Genomic DNA, 25764 nt, shown 5'->3' with positions numbered 1-25764 from the left:
AAATGTAATTACTATTAATACGAAACTTCATGAGTGGACAAACGTCAAAACAGCCATCATAGCGTGCCGATGGTGTAAATTTCTTTCGACGAGAATAATAACGTGACGTGATGATAGTGTTCAACCAATAATATGATAGTCTAATGATATGATATCTATAATGAAGATAGAATAATGATAGTCTTCTGTTGGAGTTTAGAGGATTCAACTTAGTTTGCAACTTTGTCTGTAACGATAAATGCATTCGAATTTAATACGTTTCATGCTTCTTGCTTAGATTAGAAGTCCATAATAATTATCTGTAGGTGATTGGTTTTGCATCGGCAATAATTTTCCAATACTGCATTACAGCATTTTCACTAATAAAGTCATAAAGTATGTGGGTACCTAACGTTAAGAAATTCAAAATACACACCTGAGGGAGTTTAAATAGAGTCCCTTCTTTATTTCGTATAAACAATTCTAAATAATTATAAATTATATTACATGAGTTTTTTTTTTTTCTTCAATATGGCGATCAAACTTCATTCGGAAGCTTATTTTAGCCAGAGTCGAGTCAGCCAAAGGCGACATAGTAACTTTATCTTGAAGTGTCGAGTTGCCATGATATTCCAGTGTAGAGGGATAGGAGCAGGGACATTACATTAGTTATTAAACACATTATAAATTATTTTTACGTTTTAAATTTTTGGCGGTAAAAAGGTCCCGAGTCACAGACTATATTCTTTTTTCCACCTCTCGTGCGTTCCGGCTTACGCATCATAAAAATGTGCATTCTTAAAAGCCACACCCCTATCAATCTAAATTTGTTTTCCACGTTTTTACCATCCAAGTGTTCCGAGAATCGATCTTACGTCATAACATGTCCAATCTTTATTTATGATACGACAATGAAAAGAAATCTTTCTTCGATTGATACATAAAAACGTAAACAAACGAAGATATGATTTATATACAACATTAGATGGCCTATAAAATATCGAGAAAACAAATGATATCAAAGTATTTATAATAATCATAGATAGATAAAGTTTCGTCTGGTGTTTCTTTAACGGTCGTCTGGTGTAGTGGTAAGTGACATGGTCACTACACAAGGGGGTCGCGGGTTCGAATCCCGCCAAGGGAATATAATATATTTGTATGATAAATATAAAATGTCTTTTCCAGGGTTATAGATGTATATTAAATACGTGTATGTGTATAATAAAAATGTTACATTTATTTCCGTTATCTGGTACCTGTCACATAAGTTCTTTACGAACTTACCACGGGACCAGTTAACGTGGCGTGATTGTTAGTAAATATTTATTATTATTATTATTTATTATTTTGTAGAAATTGTGTATTTGAAACGAGTCCAAAAAACTGTGCAATATAACGAAGGGTAAACATTAATGAATTAAACAAATACTATAAAATCAATCCAGAATTGTTATATTTTAATGGCGAACTACACGAAGATTAAAATTATGAATTTCTTTATAACAATTTGTGCAACACCTTATGATTATAATGCTGAGCGCTAAGAACAATAATTATAAAAAGATTTGACTTCTTGAAATAATAATAAAAAAACACGAACAAAGTTCAAACTGCTAGGTGTTTTCTGAACGCGCTGAGCCGTTCACTATTCTAACGCCATTCTCTTATCAATCGAACAGAATGATAAGTAAAAATGGGTTTTACAATGTTGAAAGTTGTAAGTAAACAATATTTCAATCGTTTTAGTGTAGGCAGCGTCCATTTGGTACATCAACGTAAGTGTATAACCAGTTTTGTGGCTGCGGGGGCGCCACTGCACTATAAAGTAATTCTAATTTTATATCGATTTGAGAGACGGAATCAGGAATTGACTCTGGATTAATCTATCGGTCTCTTTTCATAAGTTTTCTAAGTAAGTATATCTTACATTTGTGAGCGCTACCCAATTTCAGCATTATTAATAGCTTTTTAAGCTATTGAATAGCTTTGATCGCGGGCTTTGAGCGTGGCGACCGAATCAAGAAATTCCGTAACGAAAATAAAACCTAACACCCCTCACTCCGCCTACCAACCACCACCGGATCGGAAACGTAAGCCACTAGGAAGATCCGGCGAGAAAATCAATAGGCTTATTAATAGTAATTACGGAGTAAAGTTAGAACAAGAAGTAATTTAAATAAAATGCAATCAAACAAAATTATAGAAATCATCTCCTGAAAATATACAAAAAGACTTTCAAAAACAAGTCAGAAATGAATTATAATTATCGATACCAATATCTGCAGCCGTAAATTTGGGTATCAATTTTTGTCTCGATATCTCAAGCTTTATGTTCGTAAGCAATTTCTTTCCCGTTTCCTAGAATTAAGAGTGCATAAAAATAATAACAGAACCGTACTCACAAATATCTAAGTCTGGTTTGAATTTACGACAATTTCTTTAAAGTAGTTACCATATCTATATATTAATACGTGAAGGAAAAACTTTGTATCCATTTTTACGAAAATTGCGCGGACGAAGGAGTATGAAATTTCCCACATTTATAGAGAATATAGAGGAGTGCAGAATGTTAATATTTTTTTAAATTATGCCTAAAAATACATTAAATTAATAAAAAAACATTACACACACTACCATGCATTTGACGCACACACACATGCATACTATTTATTGTCAAACTTTTGTTCTTGACGTCTTTGTCTGACGTTGAGAATAGATTAAATATTGTTTACCTTTATTAATATTTTTCTATAGTGTAGTCTTGGCGAAATTTGTGATTATAGAAGTATAATAGTCTTTGAAAATAGAATTATAATAATGTACAAACTTATAATTGCAATTAATAATGGTCGAATTTGGACTACCGGGCGACCACTAGTAAAAATAAATAAACAAATTGTCTCCCCTTGACGGATACTGCCTAAATGAGACTCTGTCGACAAGATCGAGGGAGATGCCCCGATACGACATCGGTGACCTTCTCGCGTGCTAGAGAGTTTGATTATCTCGTTTCGGTGTCAACTACTGTTATTACGGTGTTTCGCAATACTGCATCACGAGTGGTTCGATTGAATGTTTAAATCGGTATTCGAATGTTTGAAGTATTCGAATGATTCTCTTATTTGGCACTTCTTGTTTCGATACTACGTTCCAATAACAATTCCACGCGCTGTCAGTCAGCGTGGATCAGTGTAGAAAAAAAGGTTTGATTACAAATAAAAGTTTTTAATCAAAATATCAGTTTACTATTATATATAACTACATGGAGGCAAGTAAATTTACGCAATACCATCACCATCATAGTCGGTTATTCTTGGCGTAGCAGTCGTGGTCACGTGGAATCCTTGTTTATTAAAACTTTAACAGCTGTTCTCCATAGTTCGCGAACTCAGGCTTGGCGCACGCAATTGTTAAGTGGGGTTTTGGTAAGGATTTTCATACATTACTGTAAAAACCCTCATATTTTCACTTTTATTTTAATTTAAAACATCAAAACTATTTTCGGAGATCCCCACCGCCATTGAAAGTAGAATAGAAATAACTATATATGTTTTCAAAAAACAAAATTTATACGCTCTTAAATGAAGTTATTAATCAATTAAAAATGCTCGATCTTTCCATTGACTTAGGAGCTAGGAGACTATGAAACAAATCAAACATAAAATTAGCTATTTTTACGCCGGCTTAAAACGAAAGTTTTTTTTTCGATTGTAGGCATACGAGCATACAGCCCACCTGGTTTACTGGTGGTAGGACCTCTTGTGAGTCCGCGCGGGTGGGTACCACCACCCTGCCTATTTCTGCCGTGAAGCAGTAATGCGTTTCAGTTTGAAGGGTGGGGCAGCCGTTGTAACTATACGTGAGACCTTAGAACTTATATTTCAAGGTGGGTGGCGCATTTACATTGTGGGTGTCTATGGGCTCCAGTAACCACTTAACATCAGGTGGGCTGTGAGCTCGTTCACCCATGTAAGCAATAAAAAAAAAACGACCCACTAAAAAGATCCGGCAGCAAACTCAGTGGGTTAACTACCAGAGATACGTATATTCACTGCGACTTGCAGCTTATGATGATAAAACGTGTACGATAAGCTCGCAAGCTCATTGGTATTATGTAGAGGCAGCACTTGATCCGGGATCCGGGATCGAAACACAAATTATTATCTTTCAATCTGTTCAAAATTCGACAGCCGTCTCTAGATGACAGATAATAGTTGTGTTTATTGATATACGCATGTCACGAAGCGTACATAGAATTTGGAATTGAACAAAAAAAGTGTCTATTTAAATTTCAAAACGATATAACTGTGTAATTTTAAATAAAAATAAAAATAACAATTTTCAACATGATACATATCGATGGGGGGCAACATTTTTGCAAACTTCATAGAAGAACCAATTAAACTTTTAATTTTAGAAAAACTATTATAACGCAAACACTTCTTCATCTATCTGAATGGGATAAACATAATTGAAGTTCAATTAAAAACATCAAATTGTTGATACTAATCTATATATATAAAAATGAATTGCTGTTCGTTAGTCTCGCTATAACTCGAGAACGGCTGGACCGATTTGGCTGATTTTGGTCTTCAATTATTTGTGGAAGTCCAGAGAAGGCTTAAAAGTAAGATAAATATGAAAATGCTCGGAATTAAATAAAAATAATAATTTTGTTTTTCCTTTTGTTTGTTTTAAGTTTATTTTATACAAAAGTTTAGGTATTTTATTTATCAATTGAGGCACTACGAAGTCTGCCGGGTCAGCTAGTACCAAATAAAATGGACCTTTAATTACATAGATAAATGTCTGTTTTAAGCGAAATGTCGCTTAAACCAAATAGCCTTTTACCTTTCGATATGTACACTAATTTCTTTGTGCGGTAGTAATGTTTGTGTCGTACCAATAAAACATTGTTACTTGTAATTTATTTAGAATTTTTTTTATTGCTTAGATGGGTGGACGAGCTCACAGCCCAACCTTGAGATATAAGTTCTAAGGTCTCAGTATAATATAGTTACAACGGCTGCCCCACCCTTCAAACCGAAAAGCATTACTGCTTCACTGAATCCTGCTGAATCCATATAGATATTCTAAATGAATTTCACGATGAAGGAATAACTATTTTTTATTGCTTAGATGGTTTGAAAATTTCTAGCTCATCTGGTGTTAAAAGGTTACCGGAGCCCACAGGCATCAGCAACGTAAGTGCCGCTACCTACCTTGAGACATGAGTTTTAAGTCTAAGTTTTATAGTACAATGGCTGCCCCACCCTACAAACCGAAACGAATTACTGTTTTACTGCAAAATATGCAGGGTGGTGGTACCTCCCAATAATTAAGGACTTTAATTTTTTTACGGATTTGACTTTTAATACAAGGTGTTATTAAATCGAGTGTTGAAAGGCTATTTGTTTTAAGCGAAATTTCGCTTAATACGTAAGCTTAAACTGTAACTGATCTTAGATCTCGAGCGAAACTGTAAGAATAAATCAATACCAAAAAGCCATATTTGATTGGTGTGATTTACAACTTCAATTACTTCTGGAACACCGAAACAATTATACTCTGTTTTTTTTTTGTTTTTTTTATTGCTTAGATGGGTGGACGAGCTCACAGCCCACCTGGTGTTAAGTGGTTACTGGAGCCCATAGACATTAACAACGTAAATGCGCCACCCACCTTGAGATATAAGTTCTAAGGTCTCAAGTATAGTTACGACGGCTGCTCCACCCTTCAAACCGAAACGCATTACTGCTTCACGGCAGAAATAGGCAGGGTGGTGGTACCTACTCGCGCGGACTCACAAGAGGTCGGTCCTACCACCAGTAATTACGCAAATTATAATTTTGCGGGTTTGATTTTTATTACACGATGTTATTCCTTCACCGTGGAAGTAAACTGTGAACATTTGTGGAGTACGTATTTCATTTGAAAAATTTGGCACCCCCGCTTGGGATTCGAACACCGATGCATCGCTCAATACGAATGCACCGGACGTCTTATCCTTTAGGCCACGACGACTTCACGCTAGAACCTAAATATTAGGATCATAAATCAATGCAGGCTGCCGCTGCAACGCGCATGCCGGGCCGTCAGTAATGCGCATGTCTAGATTTTAGCTAGGTCCGGGAATACTAGAGACGCGTGTCAATGGTATGATACAAAAACAGGACATTATCTACAATTGCATTTTAGGAGAGTCCTATGGAGTTCCTAGAGGAGTCCTATGAAGTGTTTTCGAATCGAGTCTTGGGAAAAGTTCTCGGCGATTAGCAAAAGTTCGGTTGTTCTTTTGGCATTGTTAATGCCGATGAGTATTGCTGACTACTCACCATGACTTGACATTTTAATCGTTTCTTTGACTACGCATGATAACATTTTTTTTTTAATAATATTATGATTATACCAAAAAAAAAAAAAAAACGATTTTCCTTGCACCGTCATTAAGCACTCAGCTATCTTGCGAATTTCAAGTATTTATCTCATAAGGAAATCAGTTGAAAATCAAATAAAAAGTTCCACCTCCACATCCATCAACAAAGCGAGCTAATAAAAATGTAATAAATAAAACCTAAGTTAAAAAAAAAGCTACTTCCAAATAACATACTTGCATTTCTCAAGCGCCACGTCTCCCAGGGCATTTGTAGGGTTTTTTTAAAACACAGTAATCCATTTTACAGAAATTATAAAGTTATTATTAACAATTCAAAGAAGTTTTATCTATTGCTTGCCGAATATATTATTATCCACAAACAATGGTTGAATAACGCGGGGTTAGACTTCAGTCACATCCGGAATACTTGCTGATACCAAGCGTCCAGGATGAAGACTGATGTGTCCCCGTAAATCGATGCAGCTTGCAACTGCAACGCGCATGTCTGCACCGACAGAGCGCAGGGCGCATGTCTAGGTTTTAGCTACGCCCGGGAAAGCTAGGGATGCCTAGGCGTGTTTGTCAAGGGTGTGGTACTGAAATAGCGCATTGTCTATTTATAGTGCATTTTAGGAAATAACTCTTGCTACACATTTTCCTATTCTGAAATGATCTCCACGATTTTTCGTTGCTGACCAGTAATCATCAGGTGAGCACTACGCCGAAAAAGCGAGTTCAAGAACCACTTATGACGTGGTTACTGTAGCCCAAGGAACACATAAAGTGAATAGAATCCCACAAAGTGAGATAAGATATTAAGCCTCAATTATAGCAAAAAGCTCTCTTAAGAAAAAATATTAGTATGATGTTTATTTATTTTTTAGTTAGTATAAATTTTAAATATAAGTTTATTTTCTTCGCATTTACTGGCACAGTCATAAAACACTTAGCTACGTTACGAAATTCAAGTATTTAACTCACAAAGAAATTAGTTTAAAATCAAATAAATGAACAATTCCATCTCAGCGGACACACAATAAAGTGAGCCAATTAAAATGTTGTAAATTAAATCTAAGTAAAAAAAAGGTATTTCCAAATAACATACTTGCATTTCTCAAGCGTCACGTTTTCCAAGCGAGTGGTAGGTTCTTTTTTAAAACACCGTGCAGAGAAACGTTGACTATGGCTTGCCGAATATATCCATAGGTAATGATCGAACCGCGTGCGCTTATACTTCAGTCACATCCGGAATACTTGCTGATACCAAGCGTTCAGGATGAAGACTGATGTGTCCCCGTAAATCGATGCAGCTTGCAACTGCAACGCGCATGTCTGCACCGACAGAGCGCAGGGCGCATGTCTAGGTTTTAGCTACGTCTGGGACGAAGATCTACATACATATAAATAGTGCTAAAAGTAGACACCAAAATTCGTTCCCAAGAAAAATGTTTTATTTAAATTCATTAAATCAATTAACTCGAAAACTGTAAATATCTTTCAAACAAAATCTGAATCAAAGTTCTTTGTGTGACGAGAATAAACGGAAATGCACATACGTATTAGAAGTAATCGGTTTTTTTAAACGATACAGTCAATAAAGACGTCATCTATTTCAATTTATCAAAAAAATCACTAAATTATGGTTTTCATAACTTATGTGTTAAGCCATACTCTATTAACCTTAATCACTTTCGTGATATCTGAGGAAACTAATTGAGATAGCTGCGTTGTTCCAATATAAATGCAGTTTGTACTGCAACGCATATTACGTTTGCATTCAGCGAATGCTAGCTAGCTAAAGGCTAAGTTGCAGCTAGTGCAATATTATCTCTTTTTCGTGAATCACTAAATCTCGACCAATATTTGTTTTTGACTTTGATTTTTGGGGACTATTCCCTCACATCTTGACATCTTGTATTTCCAAAGTGCCGAAAATGTGGTCGTAGTAACTGTAAAATATATATCCCCAAAGATCGAACACACTGCGCATGTCTAGATTTTAGTAACGTCCGGGAAGTTGGACATCCTAAGAGGATGGGGCGATAGGTGGGGAAATCTTTTCAAAATCAATAACAGGGCAAATACTTAGTGTTGATTTGGTTAATTATTACGTAAATGTTTCAATTTACTTAGATGCGAAATATCTATAATTTGGACCGAAATAGCAGTGAACAAATTCTGGTCAACTACTGCAATAAAATTTCATATTTCAGATCCCTGTAAATAGTTTCTAGGTATCATAATAAAGGTTATTTTTGATATTTAGGCCACTTTTACAAGGTATAACCTTGGTAAAAGTCGTTATCCTTGTGTTACATAAACCTACATAAGTGAAACTAAAGACAGAGTTTACACGACTTTAGGGCGTAATGACAACTCTTTCTTACTGTTGCTACGACGCGACGACTCATTGCCTTCTATTATCTAAAGAATTTCATTATAAAAAAAAATCAATTCAACACTTTCTATAGCCCTTACTCATTGATCTTTACACGTTTTGAAAACAGAAAGAACTAACAGTATCTCAAATTGTGGCTGTTTATTTGACTTGGCATTTCAACTTCATGATAACATAACATAAATAAATAAACACTATTATTATAAAAAAAGATAATATCGGAAGTTACATACTTGAAGAAGTCACTTTTCGATAGATGCGTTCAAATCCATTTTTCTGTCGTTCCTTTTACTGAGATCGAAAAGTTATTGTAAATAGCCACTAGTCTTCAACAAATAGTGCTTGCACAAGATGGCGTTATGAAAAACCGGCCGCTTACATTTCACGTCCGAGATATTAGGAAAGATTAAGTGTCTGCTCCAATGACAGACGTGCACCAACCACCAATAAAAGTGCACCAATTGCAAATGTCTGTCTGTCTGCAACTGTTTGTCAACTGCGCATGTCGCTATCAACAGAATCCAGAGCGCATGTCTAGGTTTTAGCTACGTCCGAGCTCAAAACGTAGGTCCAAAGGATATGTCTCTTCGCTGTGAGGTATGGTTTTAATCAATTAAACTAAATAAGTCATCGTTTTTTCAAGCCACAAACATCCGACCAAACGCATGTGCTTTTCAGGCTAAAACTGCGTTTAAGTTTCTAATGCATAGTTTTTATCCCACTTGGGTGTGATTGTGTAAATGCATATCTTTAATCATCAATCACAATGCGCATGTCTAGATTTTAGTAGCGTCCTGGATACAGGAGATACCAAATATCAGGCCGCGTAGGTTGTAAATGTTTAGGGCTTGTTTCAAACGATTGGTAATTTGACAATATAATGATTTTAGTACACGATATATAGGGACACATAAGCACCTCGTTTGAAAGAAGCACTTTTTATAATATTTTATGCATTATTTGATTAATATAGATTTTAATAAAAGGGAAACTGGATGACAATGACAAGGGATTTAATTGTTGAATTTTAAAAATTAAGGTGAATTGAGAATAAAGACTGTTCTTAAAATCTTGAGAAATTTAAATTTAAAATCGTTCAACAGTTATGGAGAATAAATAAAATATAGGAAATAGCATACCCGAATTTAATGATTAGGTGCAGATTTTCACTAGAAATGTTTCATTTTAAAATGCGTCGTCCACTTACTCAAAGTCAGCTGCTTCATTAAAAATTCATAAAGGTCACCGTTGAAGGCTTGTACAATATGGCGCCATTAATTGTCAGCATTGAATCGCGTATTATATAAACTCTAGATAGGTTCGGAATACTTGGAGAAATGATCAGTGCCGGAGGCATAATAAAATCAATTCAGATTGCAAGTGCAGCGCGTATAGGTTTTAGCTACGTCTGGGACTTTGGAGATGTTCAGAACCTAGAGTTAAGTCTAGGGTATTTGAAAAATTGCAATACTAAGTAAGGTACATTTTAGATCCTAACTCTAAATAAATATTTCCGTAGATGGATTTTAATTAGCGATTTTCAAAATATTATTGTTACTGAAAGCAGTGCTTATGGACCCAAGTTCAAAATAAATGAAAAAGACAATGCGACAGTAAATTTTAGAATCACATTTCTTAAAATTTTTGCATCTAAGCTTTAAAATTAGAACACCCTGTTACTGTTGTTGCTTGTTGTTGTTGTATTGTTGTACTACTGTACAATTTGTTTAAATTCCAATTTTAGCTTAATTGAAAACAACAATTAGCCTATAGATAATTTTATATTAAACATAAAAAAGACAGCATTAAGAGACACTTACATGAAATACATATTTTAAATGAGTTCGACGCAGTTTTTCAGTAGATAACTCTTATTTCATGACGAATTCGATAATATCGCCAAGTTATTATAGAAAGTCACAATTAACAAATAGGGTTGGCACGAATGACCCTATAAATTATAGCTGCTACACCGTGCGCGCTTAGACTTGAGTCGCGTCCGGGATAATAGGGAACACTAAATGCTTGTATTGATTGACCGGGCGTTCCTATAAACTGCAGGCTGCATCGACGCGCATGTGCATCCTAACAGAACACAGGGCGCATGTCCAGGTTTCAACAGCGTCCGGGATGTAGATGTAGCATCCGATCGAACCTAGGGTACCTCGTATATACCGACTAAATTGGGTGTGGCTACCATAACTGTAAAACGCAGTTTCTGAACGACCAATCGCAATGCGCATGTCTAGATTTTAGCTACGTTCGGAATATTGCAGGAAATAGGTACGGTAGATTGGGGGGAATAGGGACTAGAGGTAGAATAGGGACAAATAGGGTTGTTAGAGATTTAACTTTATTGAACTGAAAATTACTTTCATTTAATGCTTAAGAATATTAAATAGCTTAATTTAGTCATCAAAGTATTGTAACTCATTAGAGATGTTAAAAAGTTAATTACCTAAAGTTAGGTACCTATCTAACAACAAAACAGTGTCAGCCCTATCAAAAAACTCTATTGTCCCCGTAATACGTAACTCGATTCACCCCAACGCCTGGGTGAACAGGGCAAGTGAGTTTTTGTAACTTTTTTTGATTATTCTTTAATAAACTATATTTTAATGCATTATAAATGAAAATTTAAGCTACCGGAACCATTATGATCTCCATTTTATTACTACTATACTACTAAAAAAAAAACGATAGAAATCAATGACGAACTTAAAATTTGTCCCGATTCCCCCCATTTTATGGTAAAGAAGGTTGCAAATGCTTAGTGCGTTATGAATAAATAACTGAGATCAATACTTATATACATTTTTATGCAAAAAGCAAACAAACCGAAACATAAACCATAAAAACGAAATTATAGGGTTCAGTATGTATCAAGAGCGTCTCCTTAACGTATTGTTGTTGGAGTATACGTTGATTCCTCTCTGTGGGATGCATTATAATATAGGGACTGGTCAATTATGATATGGTATATGAAGAGGGTGTCGCACAGCGCATGTCTAGATTTTAGTAACATTAGATACGTATGCTCCGGGAGAAAGATGTACGTTGTCATTCTCGAATTTATAACTGGATCCAACATATTATATTATCACTTATAAAATTTAATACTAATGTATTATTCTTTTAATATTTAACTAGATCTAACAGATTTATTAAAACACATATAAATTTTAATGAGCAATAAATTATTGCGTCCCTTTATTAGGGTTTGTTTGAGGGCATTTTTATTACAAATGTCTATATTGGATCCTTAGGTGCCTACTGTTAGAGCACATTAATCTCACACAGGATTTTGATTATTTAGAACAAAGAAAGCATACAAGTCCAAAAAAGTAACTATTAGACGCTTGATTTAAAAAAAAATCTGTTTTAAACATACTGATGATGGTTATTTATATTCGAGAAACAAATAAGGGTAAACTGCAGAGACCAGAATACGAGTTCTAATATATTTTATGTAACTGTTGTGTTGTTATAGTCCCTTAGAAACGAGAACTGATGAACTCAGGACATAAAGAGAATGCAATAATGCTCAAAATCCTAATTGTCGGTTTGAATATTGTGTGCCTACTGTGCCTTACCTAGTTGAAAAAATATTAATCCTTTATTTTTTTTTTTATTAAAAATTTTCATATAAATCATTCTCATTATTCAATTCGTTAATTCATAATCTTAATTCGTAATTTATTTACAATATTAAAAGATAATAGCCACAGTGTGTTAAAAAAAAAAAACCAAATTAAGATAGATACTTACTTGAAATTAGCAGACTATCACCAGATTCTCAACAGACACAATGGTGTACAATATGAAGACCATTTCGCAATGATCTTCATATTGTACACCATTATGAAAAATCAAAATTTAACGCGCTGTGATATCTATCAAGACCCATTGGACTCTTGAATCACAGTCGAAACTTGTGAACCGGACACGTTTAGACTTCATTCATTTCCGGCATGACGAAGAACACTAAAGCCCTCAGTTGCGATCGTCTCTTTATAATAATGTATTCAGAATGCAGTTGCAGCGCGCATGTCAGCAGTGGCAGAGGAAAGCGCATGTGCAGGTTTTAGATTTGTCTGGGACTAAGGGTGTGGCATCTAAACAAGTAATCAATGCATGCTGGAGATGCAGGGCGCATGTCAAGGTTTTAGCAACGTTCAGAGTGCCTAGACACGTCAGGTAAGAAGCTAAGGGTGTGGCATCCAAATAGAATGCGATGGATGCAAGTCACTACTGCAGGGCGCATGTCGCGATTTTAGAAAGGTTCGGAGTATCTAGACACGCCAGATACTGGGGTAAGGGTGTGGCATTCAAATAGAATACAATGGATGCAGGTCACTCCTGCAGGGCGCATGTCGCGATTTTAGTTACGTTCGAAGTATCTAGATACGTCAGGTACTGAGCTAAGGGTGTGGCATTCAAATATAATACAATGGATGCAGATCACTCCTGCAGGGCGCATGTCGCGATTTTAGTTACGTTCGAAGTATCTAGATACGTCAGGTACTGAGCTAAGGGTGTGGCGTCCAAATATAATATAATGGATGCAGATCACTACTGCAGGGCGCATGTCGCGATTTTAGTTACGTTCGAAGTATCTAGATACGTCAGGTACTGAGCTAAGGGTGTGGCGTCCAAATATAATATAATGGATGCAGATCACTACTGCAGGGCGCATGTCGCGATTTTAGTTACGTTCGAAGTATCTAGATACGTCAGGTACTGAGGTAAGGGTGTGGCATCCAAATAGAATACGACGGATGCAGATCACTACTGCAGGGCGCATGTCGCGATTTTAGTTACGTTCGAAGTATCTAGATACGTCAGGTACTGAGGTAAGGGTGTGGCATCCAAATAGAATACGACGGATGCAGATCACTACTGCAGGGCGCATGTCGGGGCTGTAATAGTGGTCGAGGTATCTAGATACGTCAGGTACTGAGCTAAAGGTGTGGTATGTGTGTATATACAAAAAAATTACACAAGTTATAACTGCAGCGCTTATGTATCGGCTTTTTTTTTCCACAGGAGAAAATCGGCGGATCCCCGGTATGTGGGAGTTGAACCTCACTAAGAACTCCTGCCGCTCACAGCCGGCGCCCTACCCCGGACTGGGTGAGAACCCAGTCGGAGCTATTGAGACGGCGGGACAGGGTTTACGCAGAGCATATTACATCCATCCCGCCGTCCCCCAGACGCCGGACCGGCGGCCGCCAGCGACACGACCGCCGGTTCCCTCGGTCGACGGGCCAAGAGCCCGCATTGATGTATCGGCTTAGGAAAAGTTTTCGGAATTTGGGCTGATTGTTTCGTTGAGAATTCTTAAAATCTACTGATTTAATTTCATATCAGAAAATTGGTGATTAAAAAATTGTTGCTACAACTAATTCGATGTCTCTGAATGATCTTATGAATTTTTGGACATGGAAAACATCCTGAGAAAAATTTGGGGCCGAGGTACCTACTTAACTGCCATTATACACAGTTTTATTTTGATTGCTTAGATGGGTGGTTAACTGGTTATCGGAGTCCATAGACATTTACAACGTAAATACCGTCATCCACTTTGAGACATGAGTACTAACGCCTCTACGTTTTTACAGTAAGACTGCCCCACCCTTCGAACCGAAACGCATTACTATTTTACGGTAATAGAAATGGTGCTAGTACCTACCCGTGCGGAGTCACAAGACCTCCACTAATTACACAAATTATAATTTTTCGGGTTTCATTTTTATTAGATGTTATTCTTTAACTGTGGAAGTCAATCGTGAACATTTGTCAAGAAAGTATTTCATTATTTGTACCTTGTTTGCGGGATTCGAACACGGTTGCATCGCTTAATGCGAATGCACCGGGCGTCTTATCCTTTAGGCCACGACGACTTCCAACGGTATGGTATAGTCCGTATATGATAACACATCAAAAAGATACATACTTTCATTTCTCACACACCAAACTCCTGTTTTAATACTGATCCAGATTATCATGTGCACTGTAGAAATTGAACAAACGTTTTAATACAAACTAGAGGTCCCGCAGTAGTCGAAATTCGACTATAATTAATTGGAATTGTAAGTTTGTACACTATTATGATTGTATTTTATACTTCTTTAATCACAAATTTGGCCAAGGCCACACTATGAAAAAAATATTAATAAAGACAAACATTATTTAATCTATTCTCAACTTGACCACAGACGTCAAGAACAGAAGTTTGACAATAAATAGTATGCATGCGTGTGTGCGTCAAATACATGGTATGTAGTGTGTGTAATGTTTTCTTTATCGATTTAATATATCTTTTATGCATTCTTTTAAATAAATATTAGCGTTGTGCACTTCTTCTCTATATTCTCTATAAGTGTGGAAAATTTCATACTCCTCCGTCCGCGCAATTTTCGTAAAAAGGGATACAAAGTTTTTACTTCACGTATTAATATATAGATGACCGCAAAACAGAATTTATTGTTAATCGAAACACAATAGCTGTACCGCTCGCATTTAGACTTTCATAATGTCTTGGAGACTTGTGAACACTGACTTTAGTGGACTTTAGTTGGTTCTCATTTCCAGCTGCATCGCGCATGTCCGTCTTTATTGACCACAATGCGCATTTCTAAGTTTTGATTAAGTTCGTATAATGCACTTTTTATGTACTATTTTCTTTGGCCATTTTTCCGAAGTTTTTGGTTCGAATTTTCTATTTAATTCGTTTTTCACACTCGTGCGTCTACTCTTTTTTTTTTTTTTATGATTGAAAGTTTACTGGTGGCCCGAAGGCCTTTCCAGTTTCACCAGGACAGGTGGGCGAGCAAAGGCTCAGCCAAGAGGGGCGGGATTTGCTAACAACTGCCCGAGCGCCTCCGAAGGAGACCTAACAACTCAAGAGCAATTGTTTCGCGAATGAATCTACTACCGGATCGGAATCGCGACCCGCTGAGAAGATCCGGCGAGAAACTCAGCGGGCTGATGCATGGGTTAGGTTGCACGTCGACCTCTTTGTCGAGTTCGACGAGTACGGTTACCGGGGTCCCTAAGCCTGCCCCTAGTATTAGAGCTGAAGGCATCTAATGCAACGGTTATTGGATCTGATGGATCCGTAAGGACGTGTCTAGGGCGTCGACGGTGACTGGCTCCTGCATGATCAGGATTCGAGGAGTAGTCAGCGGCGGCAACGATAGTGCGTCTACTCACACAGCTATCGATAATACTTTAGTAAAAATAATAATTTATTAATTTAATAAATAATTTTATAAATAATAAACTGATATAATACGTATTTAACATTACATTGTTCACGAATTACTTCCGTATATACCTAAATAATAAAAGTTTTTTTTTATTTAGAGAATATAAAATATGTAAGTTGGATTAAAAATATGCATTTTCATAATTAATTTCAGAATATGGTTCCGAAATATTTCAGTGTGCTTAATACTTGGAGACATTTGACTTTTGAGGCAAGTCCAGAAGTGGACCGAGAAGTGGCGTGTCATCTAATAATAATAAAATTTATTAGAATTTATCGGTATGATCGTTTGGTATGATTTGTTATGATCGATTGGTATATTGATCGGTACGGTATCAGATAGGTTAAAAACCTTTTTAAAGCTTGAATTTTGAACTTTTCGTCTTACTCCAGTACTCCATTAATCATACAATTAATCACTTCACGTCGCAAACTCACAGTACAGTTTTATTTTATATGATTGAACGGTCGGTTAGTTCTTTTGTCGTCTATTTTATGTACATATGAGAATGGCAATTTGTTCCTTGTCGTCTGGCTCGTGTCTGTCTTTTAGGAAATTCAAAAAAGTACTGCCTGCCGCTAGTCACGTCCACCTTCGTTCCATTTCTCTCTTTATTTTTTAATTCTTGTTAAGTGTCAGTCTTAGTCTGTGTCTAGTCGTTGTAGGTCTTATGTCCTGTCAAAGAGGTTGCATACCACGACAATGATCAAACTACGAATTATAATATGCGTTCGGGAGCTAGAGCTTAGTATTGTAAGTGTTGAATACGCTATCTGTGTAGCGTAACAAAGACTATAAATAAGTTATATATTAATACGTGAAGCAAAAACTTTCTACCCCTTTTTACAAAAATTGCGCGGACGGAGGAGTATGAAATTTCCCACACTTATAGAGAATATAGAGACGGATTGCAGATTGTTAATATTTTTTTAATTAAGTATAAAAATAATTAAATTAAACTAATAAATAAAAAATTAGACACTCTACCATATACTTGACACACACACGCATGCATACTATTTGTTTATTGTCAAACTTTTCTTATTGGTTATAGTCTGTGGTCAAATTGAGAATAGATTAAATATTGTTTGACTTTATTATTATTTGTCTAAAGTGTATGTATGTAGTATTGGCGAAATCTGTGATTATAGAAGTATAATAGTCTTGGACAATAGAATCATAATAGTGTACAAAATTATATTTTCAATTAATTATAGTCGATTTTCGACAACCGAGAGATCTCTAGTCACTATAAAATTACCAACATTAGCATAAATATAATCAAAATTGTGATCTCAGCCTTAGTCATTCCTTAGTCCGATAGTTCATATATCCGAGATCCGTTAGCCTTAGTCCGACCTTAGGTTCCATCAATTCAAATATAAAAAAATGCCTTACATTCTCTATAATTTCAAAATAGTTTTGATACTATCATTATATACATATTATTAATGGTCATTTCTAGTTCAAATTCAACCGATCTCGTTTATGATCAAAAATTTATTGAAAACCTAATATGAATTAGATGAGTGATATAAGCAAGGCTCCGGTAACTACATTCCCGATCCTGCGGACCGAACGGTGAACAGTCGACGTCGCCCAAAGCACTTCATTTCGATTCCTCCCGATCCACTACCGGTGCTTTTAGGTACCCCAAGCACCGGTAATCGTTATTGTCGAACCCGTTTCTTGCGACGAAGGACTCCGCGAGTAAATTAACCCACAGACAGCCCACTGAGTTTCTCGCCGAATCTTCTCAGTGGGTCGCGTTTCCGATCCGGTGGTAGATTCTGCGAAGCTCACTAGGCTTAGTGTTAGTAACGACGTCAGGTTTGAGCCCCGTGAGTTCCCCTACTAGTTCGGTGAATCTAGAATAACCCCTCCAAGCTACTAGAATAGGTAGGGAAAAAGGCATAATACATTTAAAATATACTTTGGAATACCTAGTATTTAACATTCAAATTGATTGATCGTACTGCGCATGTTTAGAATTTAGCCGCGTCTGGATAGAAACTGAAGTGCGTCAGCTGGGGGTGTACTGTACATATTTAAACACTACTATATAGTGCTCCCGCAGTAGTCGAAATTCGACTATAATTAATTGAAATTATAAGTTTGTACACTATTATGATTCTATTGTCAAAGTCCGTTATACTTCTATAATCACAGATGTAGCTAAGACTACATTTTAGACAAATATTAATAAAAGACAAACAATATTTAATCTATTCTCAATTTGACCACACACTATGAGCAATAAGAAAAGTTTGACAATAAACTATAATAACTAAATATATGGTAGTGTGTGTCATGTATTTTTTTATTGATTTAACATACTTTTTATGCGTAATTTAAAAAAATATTAATATTCTGTACTCCTTCTCCATATTCTCTATAAGTGTGGGAAGTTTCATACTCCTCCGTCCCCGCAATTTTCGTAAAAAGGGGCACAAAGTTTTTGCTTTCCGTATTAATATATAGATATATACAATATTTCTTCAACCGTAATGCCGAAGGAAGCTATTGTTGTCCACAAACATTCTATATAAATCAATCATATAATAATAAGTTGTGTTTTAATAACTTTTCTGTGTAAAAATGAAGGGTTGAATTTTATTGAGAGAATTGAATCCTTTTGAAAGCTTGCTGTTCAAAACTTTTCTCCGCGTGTTTTTTTTTTATTTATTTGTAATTCTATGATGATAAAAACTGATCAGTCAATTAGTAGCCCTTTAAAAGAAACCGAGTGTCTTAATTGTTTTGATTTCTGAAACTGCGTCTGTATAAAACATGGCTGGTTTCCGCGCAGGCGCTCTAGGATATCCGGCGACGACAACACAACAAATTGCGCACATCAATACAGGTAGGTTGTTGCGCATGTCCACACTTTGCTATCCCCTGGGATGCTATTTATAGATGAACTGAATGATTGTAGCCAATGAAAATGACAAAGGCGCAATATAAATATATATGTGTTTCATACATTCAGGTTGTATTTTCAATAATATGAAATGCGGGCTTTCGGAGATAAATTCAACAAGTCTTTAAACAAATGATGAACGCTGATAGAACACGGCGTTTGTGTAGGTTTTTCCTCTGATATTTATAGATAAACTATTGTTGTACTAGTAGGTAACAAAAAAAATGATAAATAAATAAATAAATAAATATTTACTAACAATCACGCCACGTCAACTGGTCCCGTGATAAGCTCGTAAAGAACTTGTGTTACAGGTACCAGATAACGGAAATAAATATAAGATTTTTATTATACACATACATATATTGAATATACATCCATAACCCTGGAAAAGACATTTATATTTATCATACAAATATCTTCCCTTGGCGGGATTCGAACCCGCGACCCCCTTGTGTAGTGACCATGTCACTTACCACTACACCAGACGGCCGTGGTGTAGAAACCGATTTCGTTTTTAAACTATGTCTCAATATATATTTTATTTGTAGTCTCAAGTGTCTTTTTGCATATATTGCATGCACAAATGCGTTGTTAGCAAGGTTTAAATTATATAAATCTATATTTTTTTATCTATTATTTAATTCTCTAGTTTAGTAAATAGACATAAAGTTAATCTTGTCTTGAGTGTCTATTATCGGAACTCATTAATGTCATTAAGAAATTTGAAATTATTATAGCTCATGGTGTACTAAGCTTTCCCTATAGTATGCCTCCTAATATACTACTAGTATATGCCAATCGTATACCAGCCCTTTATTTTAAAGAGATAAAGCACGCATTATAGTATTATGCAGTATCGAAACTTCAGCCTCCAAGGGTAAAAATAAATCTACGTAAAATTCGGGATTTTTAGACCATTAGTCTTTAGACTCGAAGTTGGCGATAAACGATTACGCAGGTTTTGCGTGTTGCATCTATATGAATTTTAATGATGTTTTGAAAGACGTAGTTGTCATCACATGTTTTCTGGTAATTATTGTTTGTTGTTTCACAAAAATGACTTTTAGCCATTACAATTTTTTATTTATTTTTTTATTGCTTAGATGGGTGGACGAGCTCACAGCCCACCTGGTGTTAAGTGGTTACTGGAGCCCATAGACATCTACGACGCAAATGCCGTCACCTACATCGAGACATAAGTTCGAAGTCCAGTTTTAACAGTACAACGGTTGCCCTACCCTTCAAACTGAAACGCATTACTGTTTCACTGTAGAAAAAGGCAGAGCGGTGGTACCTACCCGTGCGGACTCAAGATGTCCTACCACCAGTATGTTAAGGAATTGGAATTCTTGTAGGATATTGTACGAAAAGTATTTTTATATGTATTTCAGAATTTACTCTTACCTGTAATGCAATCCTGAAGCAGTAGTATCATCGGAAGCAATTCAAAATATTCAACACTCGACTTATATTTCAATACACATATTGCGCGGTGAGATATAAATTGATTACAAAAAAAAAACTTTTATAAAATAACTAAAAACAAAAGCTTTTATCAACCGAAGCTACATAATAAGAATAACTAAAGATTATTAAATTAATACACGTCAACGTGAATACAGGTGTTACATCGCAAGCAGCGCTTGAAACCCGAACTGAGATGAAAATGGCAGAAAGGACTCATAAGGTACAAGAGGACTGCGCAGACTCGAACATTCTGCGTGACTTGTGACCTTTTGAAGTTACAATGTTTTATGAATGTATTTGCACGCTTTCGATTATTTAAAATACCATTAAAACTTATTTATTTTGTATTTTAAATACAGTATATTTTGTAATTTAGATTTTCAGGTACCAATACGTAGAAATCGAAAACAAAATGGCGACATTACCCACAGCTGAAAAAGTGCACTGCGCAAACTCCGAAGTATTAATTGACGTTTAATTTTATCATTTTTTTTTATCCCTACCTATGCTGATAGCCTTAAGAGGCTATTTCGGCGGTACCCTATCGTATAGGTCAGCTTACGGAGCTCAAACCGAGAGTGTTGCTAATACTGGCCCTAGCAAGAGCAGTGCTTCGCTTCGAATTTACCACCGGATCGGAAACGCGACCCACTGCGAAGATCCGGCGAGAAACTCAGTGAGTTTTTATCGTACAATATGCCCGTTTATTTATTTGAAAACGCATTTTCTTACAATGGGTGTAGTGCCAACCATTTTCAATGTATTTTAATTAATTTATCTATCTTTCGCTTTCTTTCACAGTTTATGTGAGGTAAATACTCAAGAGTCCAATGACGTCATAAAACGATATAGGAAATCCGGAAGGAAGCTAGGAGCTTGCCAATTGAACCAGTGGTTCGGGCGAGGTCGATTTGTAAGTCGGACCTTGATGCAATTCCCTTGATGTGAAATCGTGATCGAGGACAACTCACCTTCCGCCCAAAGCAAGTACTCATCAGACATGGCTTTTTTTAAATACACACGCATCATATCCGCGAAGTCTACGTTAAGTCAGGAACCCTGTATGTTCGGGGCTCGCTATTAATGTCTGATTAACTTGGGCCACAGCTCAAGCTTAGCTGGTCTTGCTTAGCACACGACCAACAGGAATGATGGAAAACCATACGCCTTAACTAATACTAGTGTTGGTCTAGTGAAGCATCTTGGTCTTCTACGTGGTATCGTCCTAGCAGATTACGTTTTTAAATACAAAGTTATACGTCATGAGTCCGGCAAATGTGAAATATTAAAGGTGATGGCAGAATTTATAATTAATACACACCATTAAATCAACTGATTAAAACGAATTTAAACTAATTCTAATACATAAGTAAACGCGTCAAGTAAATGAATAAAAAGGTACTTAAGTTTATGGCGTATATGACTGACATAGAGAAGCTATGTATTGTTTATGAGCACGGAATGAAGTCTAGAGCGATGGAAAAGAGGGAGCATGGTGGCATAAGAGAGCATCATACCTTTTGCCATCAAGGTACAAGTAAGTTTTTCTTCGAACGCGAAGGAGTTTTACATCACAATAACATTTAATTTTATAACGATCATTAGATTCGATTGTAATAAATTATATTCAATTGCAAAATAGTACTAATAAAATAGAAAACATTGTAATTTAAGAAAACTTAATGTAAATTGTCATTCGTTTTTTGTTTGTATTTTAGTATGCGGCAAATACAAAATGGCGGAAGGAAAATTTCAGACGTACGGTTTTGCGCAGACTCGTGTTTGTTGATTTTGTCTTTGTTTAAGTATCAGAAATTTTATTATCAACTATTTTAAATTGAATTAGTCCTTCGATGATTGTAATTTAAAGGATAACAACATTAAGAATAAATAATACCCGTGAAATTATATTATTTGTAGTACCTAAATAGCGGAAACCATTTTCATGACCACGACTATCTAAACAAAATGGCGGATGGAATTTTTTGAGTACTTCTTGCGCAGACTCGAACCTGTTGCGTTATGATGATGATGTGGCGATTATTTTGCGACGATAATGATATTTAAATTAAAAAAATGTATTTTATATAACGCTTTAGAGATTAAAATTTTGAAATATCAAGAACCCGAAGTTATAGAGAATAACAAGTTGCAGTGAAATAATGAAGTTTTATCTTAATACAGCAGTATTTATTTAAGTTCAAATATTATTAAGTAAATCACTTAATATTAAAAAAAATAACATAATTACAACACTAATTAGCTAGAGATAACAACTAGATTGAAATAACATACTATTACGTTCGAAAGACAAAATAAGCATATTTTAGTTAAATAATTTTGGATATAACATAAATGAAATAAAAAATTGAAACGAAAATAAATAATAATGATGACTCAATAATGTCGATATTGATGATAACAATGATAAATAAGACTCGGGAAGCTACTTACGTGAAGCCTGACCAAACTCGCTATGATAATGATGAGCGCCACCGCCAGGTACATACATGCACTTTTTAACGTTTTTATGAGGAATTTAAAATGAAAACACCGTAATTAGATTCGAAATTTGCCTATGTATTGACCGACGGAAAACCGGAGGGCAAATGCGCCCCATGTCGGGGCTGACGGGGATCGATAGAGACACGCGCATGCGCCCCCAACTTAACTACGCAGTTGTCGACGTTGGCAGGAAAACTACATACGATTTTCATGAAAAAAAAAAAACATTTTTTTATTTTTCAAATATGAAAGAATTATTTATGATATCTATATCTATACTAATATTATAAAGAGGAAAGATTTGTTTGTTTGTTTGTTTCGAATAGGCTCCGAAACTACTGGGCCGATTTGAAAAATTATTTTTTCATTAGAAGCCGACATTGTCCCTGATGAACATAGGCTACTTTTTTTTTTTTTTTTTTTGGTTTCATGTGTGTTTTAATGTTTCCGAAGCGAAGCGAGGGCGGGTCGCTAGTGTATCAATAAAGTTACTCAAACCTGTTTTTAAGAGAGTTTCTTATCAGTGTGTGGTTTTTCACTCATACTTAATTTTACAATAATCTAATTTTTCGAATTTTGAGCAAATTTTATTCGGTCCGATTTTTTTGGTTGAAAAAATTACATCTGTTGTATTGGCATCTGCTTGCTTGTTTTAGACAATACTGAAATATTCACTGAAGAAATACATATTTTTACTAATGATTTTATAAAGTGAAAAATGTTCGTAGCATCTTTGTGATTTTGTTGCAATTCAATGAAACGAAAACACCGCATTAAAAAATAGACATACGTCTATAAGATTGGTCTTAAAGCAAATGAGTAAAAATACTGCTGAAGGCTTCATATTGACAGCGTTTGAATTACACACATGTTTTATTATTTAATGTCTTTCTGATATTGTGATATTATAAAAAATCGGCTAACGCGCTTTGTGTGTGATAAACTTTGGGTCGCAGGTTACGGATTAAGAACTTAGTAGTTTTTGAAGTGAAAACTTCTTTAGAATCGTTGTGATTTCAAACCGGATGCAACGGAAAAAACGACAGGTAAGAGACACAAATACAAAAGAATGAGACAGAAATATACATACTATTTAATACAGCGCCAGCTGTGAGATTTTTGAAGTGAAACTTCCTTATCGGCGTTGGAAAAAAATTTACCGTCACGTTTTTCGGTTACGCGTCACATTTTTCCGTTACGCGCCATCTGTTTTGTATTCATGTCTATGATAATAAAATCCTTTTGTTTAAACTTTATCTAATTTAACTTTTTTGTATTCATGTCTATGATAATAAAATCCTTTTGTTTAAACTTTATCTAATTTAACTTTATTTAACCAATTTCTAGAAAGTTGCATGTAGATCATTTTTCGAAAAATAAGGCCATAAATAAGTTTCACTTCTTACGTGTGTACACTAGTACACGCACACATTTTTTTATACTAACGTGTGTATGAAAGCTCTTGTAGTGAATTTTAATTTAGGATTATACGTGAAATTCAAATATCAATTCACAGAGGGCGCTACCTCACAATTATTTACTAATGACAAAATTTTAAGACGTTTAGGATAATTGTATTTTAATTTTGGAAGGTTTCAATTCTACCACGTGTGAATTGCACACATGTATTTTTTTTTGTGATAGTTTTATGTGTCTACGTTATGGTAGTATATTGCTGAGTAAGCTTTAGTAATGGTTTATAAGCCTGTATCAGAAAAGTGGGTACTTAATTAATTTCATGTGCATACATTTTTCGTCAGATTGTGCTACATGATTTTATTCATTTTCGGTGGCATTTTACCCGTCGCTTGCGACGAAGGGCTCGGCGAGTAAATTAACCCACAGACACAGCACATTGAGCTTCTCGCCGGATCTTCTCAGTGGGTCGTGTTTCCGATACGGTGGTAGATTCTGCGAAGCTCGGCTCTTGCTAGGGCTCGTGTTAGCAACATCATCAGTTTTGAGCCCCGTGAGCTTACCTACTAATTCGGCGAATCTAGAATAACCCCTCGAGGTTGCTAGAGTAGGTAAGAAAAAAAATGCCATTTTATCTTAAGAGGATCGGCAAAACATATTTTGTTGTTGTAATTTAAATTGGCTTAAAGTTTAAATTCGCTTTAATTATAACATTTACCATTTGTAATGTTGAAAATATTACAATAAATTATGTAGCGTCTTGCAAAATAACGCACTATGGAATGACAGCGATATGAACCTTTATTTATTTACTACAGTGACATCTAGCGATAAAAATATTAACTTTAAAAGAACTTATTGTATATTTTGTTTTCAAGTTGACTGCTTAAGTTGGAAGAGCTGTGTAAAATTTATTATAGATGTCACTGTATTCGATTTTCACAACGTGACTGATTTCTTTGGGCTTTAAGTTTATAGATGGCGCTGAAACTGAGTAAGTTTGAAATAAATGAAGACTGTAGTAATTAAGAATTAGAACGCGAATCATTTTATTATATACCGTCTGTTGTAAATTTTAGGGTTTCATCATCGTAAGAATTAGACTTAGTACTTTCTATGTACTTTACCTGTTGGCACCTGTACGGTACGGTAACTGTACCCTTTTTTTTTTTTTTAACGCTGGAGAATCCATTTACGGATACCCGGTCGAGAGGGGTAATAGACCGGGTTATGTCGGACTCCGGCGCCTCCAGAGAAGAAGAGGGAGAAAAGGAAGACCAAAGCCCTCCTCCTCTTCCAATTCCTACCGGGAGACTACGCCTTGAGAAAGGCGCGCGAGTCGCTGCGCGGCGTCTACCACGCAGGACCCGCTCCGCAAAACCGACTACCGACTAAACCCCATCGAGCTCCACCACTCCGACTCCAC

General features: G+C 35.7%; 1 protein-coding gene across 2 annotated transcripts in view; it reads right to left on the bottom strand.

Annotated features, from left to right (window-relative positions):
* The window catches only part of LOC101736661 (neuroendocrine protein 7B2), a 54598-nt gene extending 31562 nt beyond the window's left edge, over positions 1–23036 (bottom strand). The window contains exon 1 of one of the 2 annotated variants that reach the window (XM_004926520.5): positions 22872–23036. The gene's annotated coding sequence lies outside the window, so the exon portion shown is untranslated. Of the gene's footprint in view, positions 1–20354; positions 20608–22871 lie in introns of those variants that run through there. The other variant, XM_012690715.4, reaches the window with a different exon arrangement.
* Between the last annotated feature and the right edge of the window lie 2728 nt (positions 23037–25764).

This window comes from Bombyx mori, chromosome 12, assembly GCF_030269925.1.
Source record: "Bombyx mori chromosome 12, ASM3026992v2".
NCBI lineage: Eukaryota > Metazoa > Arthropoda > Insecta > Lepidoptera > Bombycidae > Bombyx > Bombyx mori.
The sequence above is the reverse complement of the archived record's forward strand: the minus strand, read 5'-3'. Positions and strand labels throughout refer to the sequence as shown.